Here is a 15,490-nt window from a genome sequence, read left to right as displayed (position 1 = left end):
TTTCCTTTTCAAGAAGGAATTACAATCGTTGACCAGCAAACTTTTCTCCCCAACAGTTCACAAGTTAAGGGAACCATCCCGATGATCCACAGAAGCTATCAGTTGCTTCAAAATATCAGAGTAGGCCCACTAAAAGACCCCACATTGATGGGTACTTTTGCCCTACCGCCTCCAAAAAACCTGGCGGAAGTGGCCACAGTGTGAACCTGCAATATGGTATCTTCCATTGAGAAGATGTTCGAACAAGATGTTAACATGGATCATCACTAGGTATTGCCTCCAAGCCCAATAAAAATATTGTAGCAATCAATGTTCTCGGCATGACAAGCAAACCCAAATGAACGCTCATCAAGTGTTTGGGTAGATAGGTCAAAAGAGCATGGTACCTCTTCGAATCCTTGGTGCATGTACATCCTACAGATGAAGGAATTGTTCAGTCAATAATCATAGAGGGGGCACCATGGGAAGATTACCACCATTGTTCCCATCTTCCGGATTACAATGAAGATTACTCTAGCAACCTTAATCATCCATCAGTTTTTGATTTTCTATCAAATACTGTAAATGCGGTGGATTCTGAGCGAAATCTGTCCAATATTAAAGAAACTATCGCCATAAATATCTCGACCAAACCAGATGTTGTAAAGAATATTCATGTCAGCAAATCTTGTTCTTCTTTAGAACTGGAAGTATATTACGCTCTCTTTCATGAGTTCAAAGATGTCTTTGCATGGTCATATGAAGAAATGCCAGGCATTGACTCAAGCATAGTTGAACACGAAATTAAGATGTATCCAGATGTCAAACCAGTAAGACAACGGATTCGGCAGGTGCACCCAAAGAAAGTTGTCGCCATCAAGGTAGAAGTTGAAAAACTTTTCCATGCTGGTTTCATTTACCCGATTCCTCTAACTGAATGGGTATCAAACATTATTCCTGTGATGAAAAAGCAGGTAAAGATTAGAGTGTGCGTCGATTACAGGGATGTAAATCAACCTTGTCCAAAGGAAAACTACCCTACACCCTTCATCGACCAGATAATTGATGAATGCGCTGGATGCGAAATCTTTTCGTTTATGCATGGATTTTCCGGGTATAATCAAATAAATATCCACCCACAGGACCAGTCAAAGACTGCATTTATTTGTCCGTGTGGCACATTTGCATATTGTAAGCTACCTTTTGGTTTAAAGAACGTAGGGGCAACTTTTCAAAGGGCAATGAATTATGCCTTCCACAACATCAAGAACATCGTTCAACCATACCTTGATGATCTTCCGTCTCATTCGCGAAAGCGGACCGATCATCCGCAACATTTGAGAGCAATATTTCTACATTGCCAACACTACAAAATAAGACTCAATCCGCACAAGTGTGTGTTTTGCGTCGGTTTTGGTCATTTACTTGGCTTTGTAGTTTCAAAGGACGGAATTCGTCTCGACCCGTGCAAGGTTCAGGCAATCATCAATTTGCCTCCACCTTCAAATTTGCTTCAGATTCAAAAACTCCAAGGGAAAGCAAACTTTATGAGGAGGTTCATTCCAAATTACGCCGAACTTGCTAAAGGTTATACGTGTTTGTTGAAAAAAGAAGTACCCTTCAACTAGGATCAAGTCGTGCAAGCTTCCTTTGATGCTCTAAAGGAATCCTTAATAAAAGCATCATTAATGTACGCTCCTAATTATCAAAGAGACTTTAACCTGTATTTGGCTGCAACAGATACGACCATCGCAATGGTTTTAGTTCAAGAAGACAATGGAATCGAACACCCTATTTATTATTTAAGTCGAAACTTAAATGATACAGAAAACAAGTACTCCTATGTTGAAAAGCTGGCTCTCGTAGCTGTTCAAGCAATATAAAGATTTTGACACTATGTTCTCTTTCGAAAAACTACCATTTTGTTAGATTGCAACCCCATGACTTACATCTTGTCGTGATAGTTGCTTGGGGAAAAATATTCAAAGTGGATAGAAATTTTGCAAGAGTTTCATCTAGAATTCATAAAATCCAAATAAAATAAAGCTCTAGTTTTTGTGGAGTTACTATGTGATTTCCCATCGTCGTCCAATGATTCAACATCCAAAGCAACAATCGTGGATTAATCTTTGTTTCTGATATCTTCAAGCGATCCGTGGTATGGAGATATAATCATTTATCTCCAAACCCAAAAATATAGGTCCAATACCTCTCACTCAGAACAATGACGTACTCAATACCAAGCAAAAGACTACATGATCATCGGTGATACACTTTACTGTTGTGGTGTCGATACAGCTCTACGAATGTGCCACACCCATGAGGAGGCCAAAAAAGTCCTAAATGATTGTCATTCAGGTGCATGTGGGGGGCATCAATCTAGTTATGCTACGGCAAAAAATATTTTACGAGTAGGATACTTCTGGCCAACGATGTTCAAAGATTGCATAACCCCAGTCAGAAGTTGCCATGCTTGTCAAATCTTCGACCGCAAAACCAAAATAGCACCCGCACCTCTACAGCTAATAGTTGTTGTTGGGCCATTCGCCAAATGGGGCATAGATTTCACGCAATGTAACCCCACCTCAGCCGGGGGGCATGGGTATATCATAGTCATAGTTGACTATTTTACAAAATGGGCCGAGACGATGCCTACATTAAACAACAGCAGCGAAACAGCCGCACTTTTCTTTTTCAATCATGTAGTCTCCAGGTTCGGCGTTCCACAGGCTATAGTCACGGATCATGGATCACATTTCCGCAATCACATGATGGTTGAATTGGCCGCCAAATTAGGACTGTCCCACGACAGCTCTACTCCATATTATCCGCAAGCGAACGGGCAAGTTGAGGCGATCAACAAAGTCCTGAAACGCATGTTGCAAAGGATGATTGTAGTCCATAAATGGAGTTGGCACCTAATCCCGTACTCAGCCTTATGGGCATACCGGACATCGGTGAGAAATGCGACCAGGTTTACACCCTTTCAGCTGGTGTATGGCCTAGAAGCGATCTTACCGGTTCAGTGCGAAATTTCGTCTCTCAAGCTTGCAGTTGACCTCCTCCCTGGAAATTCAGTGGAAGAAGCTCGTTTCTTAGAGTTAATCCAACTGGATGAAACCCGTCATGATGCTACCTTCGCTAACGAAGCACTTAAGAAATGAGTCAAAGCACATTTTGACAAGAATGTCAAACCCCGCATTTTCTCAGAAGGTGACCTGGTCTTGCTTTACGATCAGGAATCCGATAAATTGGGAGCAGGTAAGTTCTAGTCTTTGTGGATGGGTCCCTATATTGTTAAGCATGTATTAGCAAAAGGAGCCTATGAGCTAGTAGATTACGACGGGATTCCACTGTCGCAACCCCGAAACGGGTTGTACCTTAAACGTTACTATGCTTGACTCGGCATGGTAACCTCTTCATATGCTTTTGTTACATTTTTGTTTTCGTTAAGAGTGATCGTTTTGGTTAGGTAATCCACTTTTGCATTTTGTTGCAAATTTCAAACCTATTGGAATCATTTATTGGATATGCCAACGGGGCAAGTCGTAGTACGCGGAACCTATCTTCTGCAGCTTGGGCCATCTTTGATCCAAGCGGCGAGTTAGTGAGTTTCAGTGGGGTGTGTATTTGTCAATCAACAAACAACATCGCTGAATATAGTGCGTTGATAGAGCTCCTCTCTGATGCCATCGTGCATGGCATACGCTGACTTGTCGTCATGCTAGACTCACAGCTCGTCATTCTACAGCTTACCGACATCTATTCCGTTCGAAATCCAACTATCTATCGTATGTTCCTAAGGGTCAAGATTTTGGAAAGGTAGTCTGATTCTATTCAATATCAACATATTTCCAAAAAATTAAACACATTAACCGATTCATTGGCAAATTATGTGTTAGATAGACATTTGCAACATTTGTAAAAGAAAAGCATTTCATCAATAACCACATTAGGATCATATAACTTAACCAAAATAAAGCTCCAAAAATAAAAAATATATATATAACTGTTTATAGTTTGTACATAGTGTTCTGTGTCTAGAAGAAAATCAGTCATATGACCCAAAAACTCAAAATGCAAGGGGGCACCCTAATCTAATGGTGTTGGTGATAACTAGTCACCGCCTATGCAATCATGTGCAAGAGCCTAGTCCATCGGCTCGGCACGCCAGTGGTATGGCGTTGTAATCTCAGAGGCAACTCATCGGTCCTCACATCAGAAATACCGAGTGTAAGACCCTCAATTTGATCCTACAACACTGCAAGGGTATCGGATACATCCAGGTCTCGAAGAATGGCCCTCCCTACAGCCTCTCCTGCTAGAACGACAGTTGCTGCTCGTGGGCGCACTGCTGGTCGCACGGGCCCGATATCTCCATAAGCACATGAGTTTTTATTAGTCTCGATAAACATTTGAAAAGCAAAAGAACATTATAAAAGCAATAAACAGAGATATGGCTAAATATTTTTACCTATGACACCCCACTACTCGCCAGCCAGCAGCACCAAGTCTGGGTCACCCCAGAAATCCATCCCGTCATATGGATACTCGGCATAAACCATCTGCTGACGGTTGAACCACTTGAAGAAAGCATCATAGAATGAAACCTGTGATTGACCAGCATGTCTGGCCATAAGGTCAACCCATCTCTGCATCCGTGGCTCAGTCAGTAGTGGTAGGCCAAGTGAGATGTATTGTGGCTGCATCAGTGGGATCCTCTCCAAGGCAAAAGCGGTCAGAATAGAACCATAGCCAAAGTTCTTAGATCTTTCGTTTTTCACCTTGGTAAGTTGTTCTTTGATCACTGGAAGTACTGCATCACACCAATTGAATACCTTGGGTTCGAGGCATTCCAAGGAGTACTGCATATAGGACTTGTTGGCCAAGTGAAGGGCCACGCTACTAGCCAATCTAGCAAAGGTGAATAAAATAGTCCTCAAGGACCGGTCTATGACATCTTGGATATTGATCTTGTCGTCCCTGCTCAGCTGAGATCCTTCTCTACAGTATCGACGAATATAATCCCTCGTGGATTCACCCCCATGGGCGGAACCTGATAATGAGAGAGGGGCACCATGCCTCGATAAACCGGTCAAAAAGTAGATGTCCTCAACAGTCATGGGGATGGATTTGCCTCTTATCTGGAACACTTGGTTGGTAGGATCCCATGCATCGAGGAAATATTGCAACAAGTTGATTTGTTGCCTCATGCTAGATATGTAGAAGAACTTGAGCAAGCCACAGTTCCGCAATGCAGTTACTGTACCCGAATCATGTAGGGAAACCATGTCCTCTTCTTCATGCTCGCGTTCATGCCATGTAACAACCATTTTTTCTTCGATGAATCTCTGAAAAACAAACAAGAGAAGAATTAGGATCCTGATTTGGCAAAAAACAAGCAAAATTTCCATGAAAAATCAATGCAAAAGTTTTCCTCCTTGTGCCCATCACACCCTAGCTGTGTACTAGGTGAGATGCATATAGACTGGCCAATGGCCAGCCTAGGATGCATAGCACCTTTCGATGTATACTAGGTGCGATGGGGGCAGAGAAAAATGTTTAAACCCCAGGGACCCAGAAAAGCAGGAAAACATGCTCAGAATTCAAAAAGGAAAGAATGCAATTGAAGAGCTCAGGTTTAGCCCCTACCTGGTCTAGACGGCGCCAAAAATCGTGCACAGAATCTCCCATAATCAACTGATGAAAATCAAGGGGGAAAACACCTCCAGAGCTCCAACAATCACAACTCCAAATGAAATGGTAAAATGAGGGGTAAAAAACTACTTTTAAGTTACTTTTCACGTAATTTAAGTAGGGTATTAGTTTTTAAACTCATTTTTCAAGCATATGTCCTCATTTCTAATTAGTTTGATGGAGAAATTGAACAGGTAGTACGACCGTCAAAAGAACATAGTGTTAACGGTGAATCGAATATCAATGACCATCATCACAAGCAGTTTTACACAAAGTTCAAGCTTGTTAAAAATTAAACCTAACAATGAGCATATGTTCCACCAGAGTTTAAGCTCATTAAAAAATGAACCCACCTCCGGTAAACAACTAGTGCGATCACATTATTATCAGCTTTTGAGCCTTGGTTGTGTTCTTACCATCACCTCCACTCTTTCTTTAGTCGATCATACGCCTCCGTTTGATTGTTTACCCCTTTTGAGGAACAGCTGCGACGAGTGATCCTATTAGCCATCTTCTTTACATTGTTGTGATTGAAAAGTTCCAAACATTACCTAGAACCAACTTCTATTCGAAAACATCACTCGTTCCTCAAAAAACGAGTCTCCTTTAAGCTCTTTTCATCTGACTCATAAAATATGAAAAGATTGCCGAGCAATTCGCCTCTCTAGCTCGTTAAAGTGATTGGAAGTGCCATCCCTCTAGATTTTAATCTTTTCGGACCTGAGGGATTTTACACAAAAATATTGAGTGTTTGTCTTGTTCGGCTCGTTAAAACTATCGAAAAGTCATCCCTTTCGCATTGTTTTATACTTTTTGGGGCTTAAGGGATTATATTACGAAAAAGGAATATTGGAGTTTCCTTTCCGTCTCTTTTTAGACTCTCTAAAATTGAAAAGAACTGAGTTATCCTTGTCGTTAAACTCGTTAAAAAAATAGCGACAAACTTGTCCATTCAGACAAGAGTGAGTCTCACTGTCGCTAGGCTCGTTAAAACATAGCGACGGGTTTGCCCGAAGGGAAAATTATAGAACAAGCGTATGTTATCCTCCTCAAGCTTGAAAAAAATGAAGAGGTACTGGTCAGAAATGACTGGGGAAAATTGGGAAGAACACTTGAAGAAACTTTATTGGTAGCAGGTCGCTCTTGAACATGACACTTTCACTCCATCACCATGATTGAGTCGGGTTGGGTTATTCTGTTCACGGATCATATCACCATTGGTCCACCATACCATCCACTTTTGGGGTTAATGCTGCCAATCCATTTCAGTGTCGCCGATATGTTCAAGAGAAGTCGCTCAGAGAATTCACCTACCCAGCTTGTGTCTCATCCATTGCAATACCTTTATGCTTCATTTTTTCATGACCGCCACCTTGAACCTTGTATCATCAGATCGTTTTCACCTCCACAAATCATTTGCTCTGTTTTGTGTCGTAGATGTGGGATTCATTAATTCCCTCCTACGACAGGTCACTTCTTGTCAACATCAGCTCATTATCCAAGAAGTCGACCTAGGAACAACCCTTTCAGTACTTTGAAGCTTGCATGCCTCAATGGCAAGTTTCTCACTTCCGGCGATAGGTTTACATTAATGGCCTTCAACCAAAAGATTTTGCATGGTGTTCAACATCGACTCATGTATTCGCACCATGTGAATTGTACTGCAGTACCTTGAGGGTCATCATCATCATCGATGATTCCTCTCGCACTTGTTAACAGCTTAATCATTGGTTGGTAATTAGGCGATGTCTTTCCATGTTCAACATCAGAACATCTTTTCACATGGACCGACTTGTACTCTTGGGCGAAGATTGAACGAGTTTTGAAGACCCTGGATCTAGTTTCATCCATCCGGCCTACGATATATTCCGAAAAATAAAGACATCAAATGTACATCATTGCTGCATAGATAATCATCCAAACTAAGGGATGATGGCTCTACCAGAATCATCAGTTTTCGCACAGACGGTTGTCTGTCCTATGTACATGAAAATGAATTTATCAAGCTGAGCATGGGAATGCCGGCCTTAGCTAGATCATGAAAATATTATGAAGATAATGTATTGTATTGTATCTTATTATAGGTCACCTTCCAGTTCGAAAAACCTCAGATCCTCATTATAAAGAATTTCACCCGACATCAAAAAGATTTACGACCTCATGCTTTAGGGGGAAACTGTTATAGAAATATTTGGGCACTGCAACCCCAATCATATATGTCCATAAACAAAGGGCTTCTAAGCCCCTAAAAGCGTTGTTTCATACCCTAAAGGAGCAAGGTCAGCTGATTACATCATCTCCCAGAAGTTCTCCATGAAAAACTACTCAGAACTGGTCAAAGCAGGATCATACAGACTGCCCAGTGCTAAGGGTGTGATGCATCTCACCTGCTACATGCAAAAAGTGTGATGCATACTGGAAAGCCCTTTTGTAGGGTGCGATGAGCTAGAGCAGACAAATGGCACAAGCAGTTTTCTAGGTGGAGACCTTGAGAATCTTCTAGAAGCTGCTCATTTGACACTTACCTCTCTCAATTCGCCCAAGGATGAGTAAGAGATCATGAAATCTCCAAATGGAACCAAGAACTATCAGAGAGATGACACTAATCAAAATCCCAAAAGCTGACTCATCCCCCTGCAAACATCTATATATGGATCCCTCATCCTAGATATCCAAAGGCTGGAATTTTGTAATTTGCAAGGAAGTGCTATTGGTTTCTCTTTGAAGACATTGTTGGGTGATCTTGCTTTATATGAGGTGAAGAGGGCTTTCATGCTGGGAGGATGACGCTGGGTCAGACCAAGTGATTGTAATTCTCTCTTCTACTACTTCTATTAATAAAGCTATTTGAGTTTTCCTCCATATTCTTGTGTATCTCTGAATATTGTGTTGATATATGCATTTGTATGGTCAATATATATCCGATGCTATATTGGTTACAGTGATAGATCTCTATGCTTTGATAGTATTATGCTGCTTTGACTCTACAGGTGCTCTTTGAAGTGGGACAAGTAAGGAAGCTGGCGAGATTTTGTCAAAGGGGAAAGGAAACAAGCAAGGAGCCAAATGAAAGACTGAGGTTGGTACTCTCTGCTTCTTTCTAATCTACCTCTCATAAAGGAAAACACAAGTGACTTTAGTTTGTTTGTTTCTAAGATAGCTACCCATCTTAGTGGGACTAGCAGCTCTGAATAGACACTATTTTTCCCAATAACACCCACTCGGTGCTACGCCAGTAGACTACCGGAGTAAAATCGTTCAATTTGATGGCACAGGACACTACACTGCACAACACCATGTCAATAGGATGACAAATTATTTTGAACTACATGAAATTGATATTGTGGATGTTCAAATGAGACTGCTTGCTCAGACTTTAGCTGGTGATGTTAGGAAATGGTTTAGAGAATTGCTCGATAACAGTATGGATAGTTTAGAAGAATTTCATCAGTAATTTTTGAAGAGATGGGAAAAGAAGAAAAATCCCCTACAAACAACGTGCAAAACTTGCATGATGGATGCGTTGGATTAGTGCAATTGTGGCCATAGTGTCTTGGTCCTCCACTGTTGTACGAACTCAAATTTCCTTGACCTCTACCAGGTCCTCCTCTGCCTTGGCCTCGTCCACGCCCCTGAAATCCTGTCCGCTCCATCCCTACATTCTGGTCAAGGGGCCACGTTTCGGCTTGAACCCTATAGGTGGGAGTCCTATCCATCATCAATTCATAGCTCCTATAAGTATGCTCATCATGTCCTACTGACCTACAAAAGTTGCAGAACAACTATTGGAGTGTTTGTACATACTTCTGTAGCAAGTGACAGTTATCTGTGGCATGTTTTCTGACTACCTGATAGATAGCGCACCATAATGCAAGCCCCGTGCTAGGTCCTACTTGAGCTTCTGGCCTTAAAGGCATTGGTCTTCCTCCTACAATGTAAATTTCAAAGACCGGGCAATGGTCTTTGTCATGAACCTAACTCTTTGGTTTCAAGCACCATACCTCCTCACATACCTCTAGTCGAACAATCATGTCCTGCTTCAGACTTTGCATCTCAAGGCACAAATTCTTCAGCTGCGCATGGATCTGCTGAACTCCTAGATTAGGATCTTACATCAGAGTCTCATGTAGTCTCATGGAAATCTCCAAGTCCTCTGCTTGAGTTTTTATCTTCTGCTGCAATAGCGCACTCCTTAAGTGTGGTAGTATCAAAGCCACAAACCACTCATGATGCTATCCATCTATCAAATTCATGTTGGCTTTGCGGATTGTAAATTTCAGCCTCTAATCTAGTTCCCAAGGTGTCTCGCCTAGTATCATCATGTTCTCTTGAATGCCAAAATTGACTGTGCCTCAGATTTAGGCCTACTAAATTCCCTATTTAGTGCTGCCTGGATGTCTGCTACTCCAACATTCAGGTTATCGTTAGAGTACTTAATATACCAGGTTAGCGCGCTATCTTGCAGAGCACTAACCAGTGTCACCTTCTTTATATGATCATATGTAACACCTTGAGTTTCCCATACATCCCTCACAACAAACTAGAATTGGTCTGGGTCCTCATTTCCCAAGCCTTTGAACAAATGAAACTCACTTTTTTGCCATATTGAATTTCGGTGGAGATGGAGGTGGTACGAGCGAAGTTGGAGGTGATGTGGGTGAAGTTGGAGGTGGTGTGGGCGGAGGTGGTATTCACGAGAATCCTTGTATTATTAACTGAATAGCACTTCGTAGGGAAACCTTCACTATCCCTTATTTGTCACTTCGCGGAGAAACCTTCGCTATCCCTTATTTGTCACTTTGCGGAGGTGAAATCAAAGGGCTATACTCCGAACCCTTTTTGCCTTCGTTCTTCTAATTTTTTCCACATCGCGTTGTCCCAAACACCAAGGTAGCTGCATAACCTATTTTTCGCACAACAACATTTTAATCCAAGTATTCAAAGATTTTACATGCATACCTCACGTTCCTTTGAAAAAGTGTTGTTCCGCCCCATTATCGTTGACTGAGGTGTTGACCACGAATTCAGTCACAAATCCTCCTATGATGTGATCGAGCCAATGATCGACAATGCAGGAAATCTTATCCTCCAATGCTTCCAACCTTCATACTAGCTCCAAGGTCCACACAATAGGATCGTCAAGTTTCCACCTTCCTTAGCTATCTTCTAGCTTCGTGATCCACTCATATAGCTCAATAGGGAAGGAGCAGAAAAATATCTCATGGATCTCTGTATATAGGTATCTGTCCAACTACTGTTCTTTTGTTAGTCGTGGGTTTCTGCTCTCTTGTGCCACGAATTCGTGGATTTTTCTATCCAACCAATCTCCAATCTCCTTCTTAGTTGGATTCTATTGATATGACATCACACATCTTATATGCAAATTCTAGTCCCAGCAATGGAACCATTTGTTGGATTAAGGGGGCCTGACCCAGGTTCAATGTTAATTAGCCAAAAAAATCCCTATGCTACTGGCCCTTTTGACATTAGCCCTCGGAGCGCGGACCAAAGCCTCACCCGAAGTAGTATAGGAGGAAGTTGGAACGAGGTTTCCACACCCTAAGATGATTGTGATGTTGTTTGATTTCTTCCATCCCTGCCTTCACACAAGTGATCTCACTCTAGGGCTTGTAAGACAAATCCTCTATTTCGAATTTCAATACCTTCGTGAAAGTATACGATTGACCTTTGCACAACCCCAACTCGTGGCTCAGGTACTTTCACACTGTTTATGGCAGCATGCCATGCAGATTCCTCCATTACCCTAAGTGATTTAATGATCTTGCCAAATACTTAAAGTTATCACTACGTAATCAGATCTTCATAAGTGCGTTAATTATTCACTTTAACTGCATTCATTCGTGCATCATAGAATCATAATAAAGAAAATTCATACACAAAATATCCAAACCCATCAACAGAACAAATACAAAGAAATTTCAAAATAAATCCTTTTATTAATATCTTCCAAGTGTTATAGACTTTGTTCACCTTGCGTACACAGTTGTAGGAGTCTGTGCACTCAACTGAAGACTTCTACCCTAGGCCTTTGTGCACTTAGCTGCAGAGCCTATACCTATGCTACAACCCAAGACGTAGACTTCTTGCTCTAAAGCTATGACTCTCTTACATGTTCGATGCCTCTAACTACTTAGAGCTTAGCTCTTTTTATACAATCCCATGGTCCGCAAACCATGGGTAGATCTCTTACAGCTGACTTTACTTTACAAAACTAAGGGCAGACTACCCTTTGCGACACATAACACCTCCACGCTCCACGACCACAAAATGCAGAGTATTTACAATAATATTACAAAAATTGACTTAAACATGGGCTTTTGGCCCCAAAACCGCCCTTGGTGGATCCCGCTCCTAACAAAACTAAATAGATGACATAATCAAAATCATATCTCAATATATCTTAGGGGAGGTTATTACATCTACACAAGTCAATCCAGATTAGTATGACACAATATCACAAATAAATTGACTCATACCTAAATATCATAATGATAACCATTTGCACAGGTTGATTGTGAATAACATGATACATATAACATCAAGATCTTAAATTCAATTACCATAATAATCATGTGTATGACCACAATGCATATAACAACAAGTTACTATCATGCATGACTATCTGACACATATGCATATGAATGCAATGATTAACTACCATCTATCATGCATGTAACCACAACAACAATAGAATGACATACATGTATATAACCATGACGCAACTATCAACCATTAACTAACATATGTGCATGCCCAACATACAAACCTGTATGACGATATTCTCTTACCCTAAGGTCCAATGTTGTAATATCACTCTAATAATCTTCATCTCCTGCTCTATCTCATCCAACACATCGACATCATAACATCCCAACAACATCATAACGACACAAGACTACAAAAATGACCATCACAATGTATGCATACCAATCACATAAACAACTAACATGCGTGCATAACAAACGCATTCCACCCATCTAGTCTAAGTGGTTGAACCTGGGAGTTCTGATACCAATCTGTGGTATCAAATAACACCCAAAGAGAGCACATCTACTTTGATACCACACTATGACCACCCCTCCCACATTTACCCACATTCACCAGCCTACCGAGGTAAACATGAGATGAGGGATACTATGACATGAGTAAACCTCCTAAGTACAATTAAGGAAGTGGAACCGATAATATGAAACTTTATTGACTTCCCTTAGGTGCTACAAGACCCTTTGGAGCTAAACAACTACTCCAGGTGACCAAAACCTGAGTTAAATTTCCGTTTTAGTGATTTGGAGCCCCAATTGTTCTCATCACAAGGAAATCCAATGATTATAACCTTCCAGACGCTTTGATAACCTTGCCTCCCAGTGACTGCAGTCTAGCTTTCCTAGTTCTAAGCATGCGACCCCAGACTCTGAGCCACTTTTTCAAGGCTAATATCGAAACCTCCACCCAAAACTTGATAGAACTTTCCAAAATGAGAAATGACACAAGGACAAATCCTTTAACACAAAACTTGATCAAGGAATTGACCTAACCAAGTGAACCATGACAGTCATTCCATTAAACACATAATGAACATGTAATCTACAGGTAATAACTGCATATATAAACATAAGGGTCTCATATGTTAGGTCCCTATAATACTAGTGTATTCCCACATTGTTATTAGTGTAGCCCCCTTATTGTTATTGTTGTGCCCCATAGAAGCCCACTATTCCCTCATTTTTATTAGTGTAGCCCCCTTATTGTTATTGTTGTTCCCCATAGAAGCCCACTATTCCCTCATTGTTATTAGTGTAGCCCCCTTATTTTTATTGTTGTGCCCCATAGAAGCCCACTATTGTTATTGTGGTGCCCTTACATTATTATTGTTATGTCGGCTTTGATTATATTGTGACCCCTTAGACTCCTATATATAGAAAGGAGGTTGTGTCATTTGAATCATCCAAGAATTGTTCATTTGTGTAATTTAAAGGAGGTTTCCCCCTCAAAGAGGTTGATTTCTAAGTAGTTTATCTATCTTTTCTATCTTTTTGTGAGTTGGTTTCATAACATTTGGTATCAGAGCTTTGGATTCTAGGGTTTCGTTGCTCCAAACAGGTCATCATGGAATTTTCGCTATAACTTTTTCCCTACGAAGTTTCAGAGGATAAAAAAAAAACCCATTTGAGCCCAATCGTTCTAAACCTTAGGACCAAATTTCAGATATTGTCTCACTATATTTTCAAAGATATCATCTGAGTAAGTTAGGTTTTTTGCAAGCTCTAGAATTCCATGTCAAACAGATCATCATGGAATTTTTGCTATAATTTTGTTTCTACGAAGGTTTAGACTCTAAAATTAAAAATAATTTGAGCCAAAATCTTGGTTAAGCTCGAGTTTGAATTTCATATCTTGTCTCGATATATTTTTGGAGATATGATCCAAGGAAGTCAGGGTTTTTGCAGGATCCTGAATTACATTCAAAACAAGTAACTTTGGAAAAATCATCATATCGTTCTCTCTGAGTATCAGATTGAAATTTCATAATAAGTTACATAAAGAGGATGGACTATAGTTTTCGGTGTATCATTTTCAAGTCCGAAGGTGGAAACATGATACATGGTACTTCGTACAAGTCTACTCTACTGAAGAAGTCTATAATCAGGTCAGTGTGGGAGATTTGTCCTAACTATTTCTTGAAGACTTCAATATTAATTAGACCTATGGGGCTAGAAAGAGGTTTAGGAGGGCTACCATAGGATGAAATTTCAGACCTTGGCGATCCAAAATTGAAAAGATACAACATATTCAATATCGAGCTCCTATGAAGCAAAAAACAGATGTGTAGTCTTTTAAGAAAATTGCATAAGTTTGGTTTGAAAATTAGTTTTAAGTGATTCAAAAGGGCATATTGAAGCATAATTATCATTAATTGATGCCTCAAATAAAGAAAATGGAAACACCTAGTAAGCAACCTGCAAGCTCCACTATGACACATGAAGAAGAGGAAGCAATGCAACATGAGATATCAAAATTGCAAGACCAAATGCAACAAATTTTGCTCTCGCAAAAAGTAACAAAAAATGAATTGGAAGCCATGATGAATGTTAAGATAGATGGTATAAAAAGGGACATCGTAGTTTTGAATGATGGTTTAAAATTAGACATGGAAGCAATGATGAATTTCAAGATAGAAGGATTGAAAGAAAGTTTGGCAAAGTTGCTAGAAGAAGTACGTCCCATTAGTGACAAGGCAATCCATGAAAATCATGAAAAAGAAAACAGAAATACCAATCAATATTTTAGAGACTCCCATGTGGGGTTTAAGAACCACCACATTCCAAATATAGATATGAGGAAGTTTGATGGAAAGGATCTGGTAACTTGGATAATACAGATGGAGCAATATTTGATCTACATGATGTGCAACCCTCACAAAAAGTGCGCATTGCATATTTATATTTAGAACCCAATCAGTTTGTATGGTATAGATGGATTTGTTCTTGTAAACCACTTATCACCTAGTCAATTTTTACGGAATAAATGATAGCACATTTTGAAGATACAAAGAGAAACACCTTCTTTAGCGAATTGATAAATCTCAAACAAAAGGGTTCAATGGCGGAGCACATTGAAAACTTCCAAAAATTGAATATTAGGGTAATTGATATTCCAGAGCAGCATAGGATTGATGTCTTCATAGGGACTTTAAGAGATAACATCCAACATGATGTTCGCCTTTGGGAACATGATTCCTTGGAGAAGGCATTCAGGGTGGCAAGAAAATTTGAAAGCAAAATTATGGCAACAA

Source organism: Pinus tabuliformis, chromosome 7 (assembly GCF_031772625.1).
Source record: "Pinus tabuliformis cultivar Carrire ecotype Pingquan chromosome 7, CPIR1, whole genome shotgun sequence".
NCBI lineage: Eukaryota > Viridiplantae > Streptophyta > Pinopsida > Pinales > Pinaceae > Pinus > Pinus tabuliformis.
Note: the sequence above shows the minus strand (reverse complement) of the source record.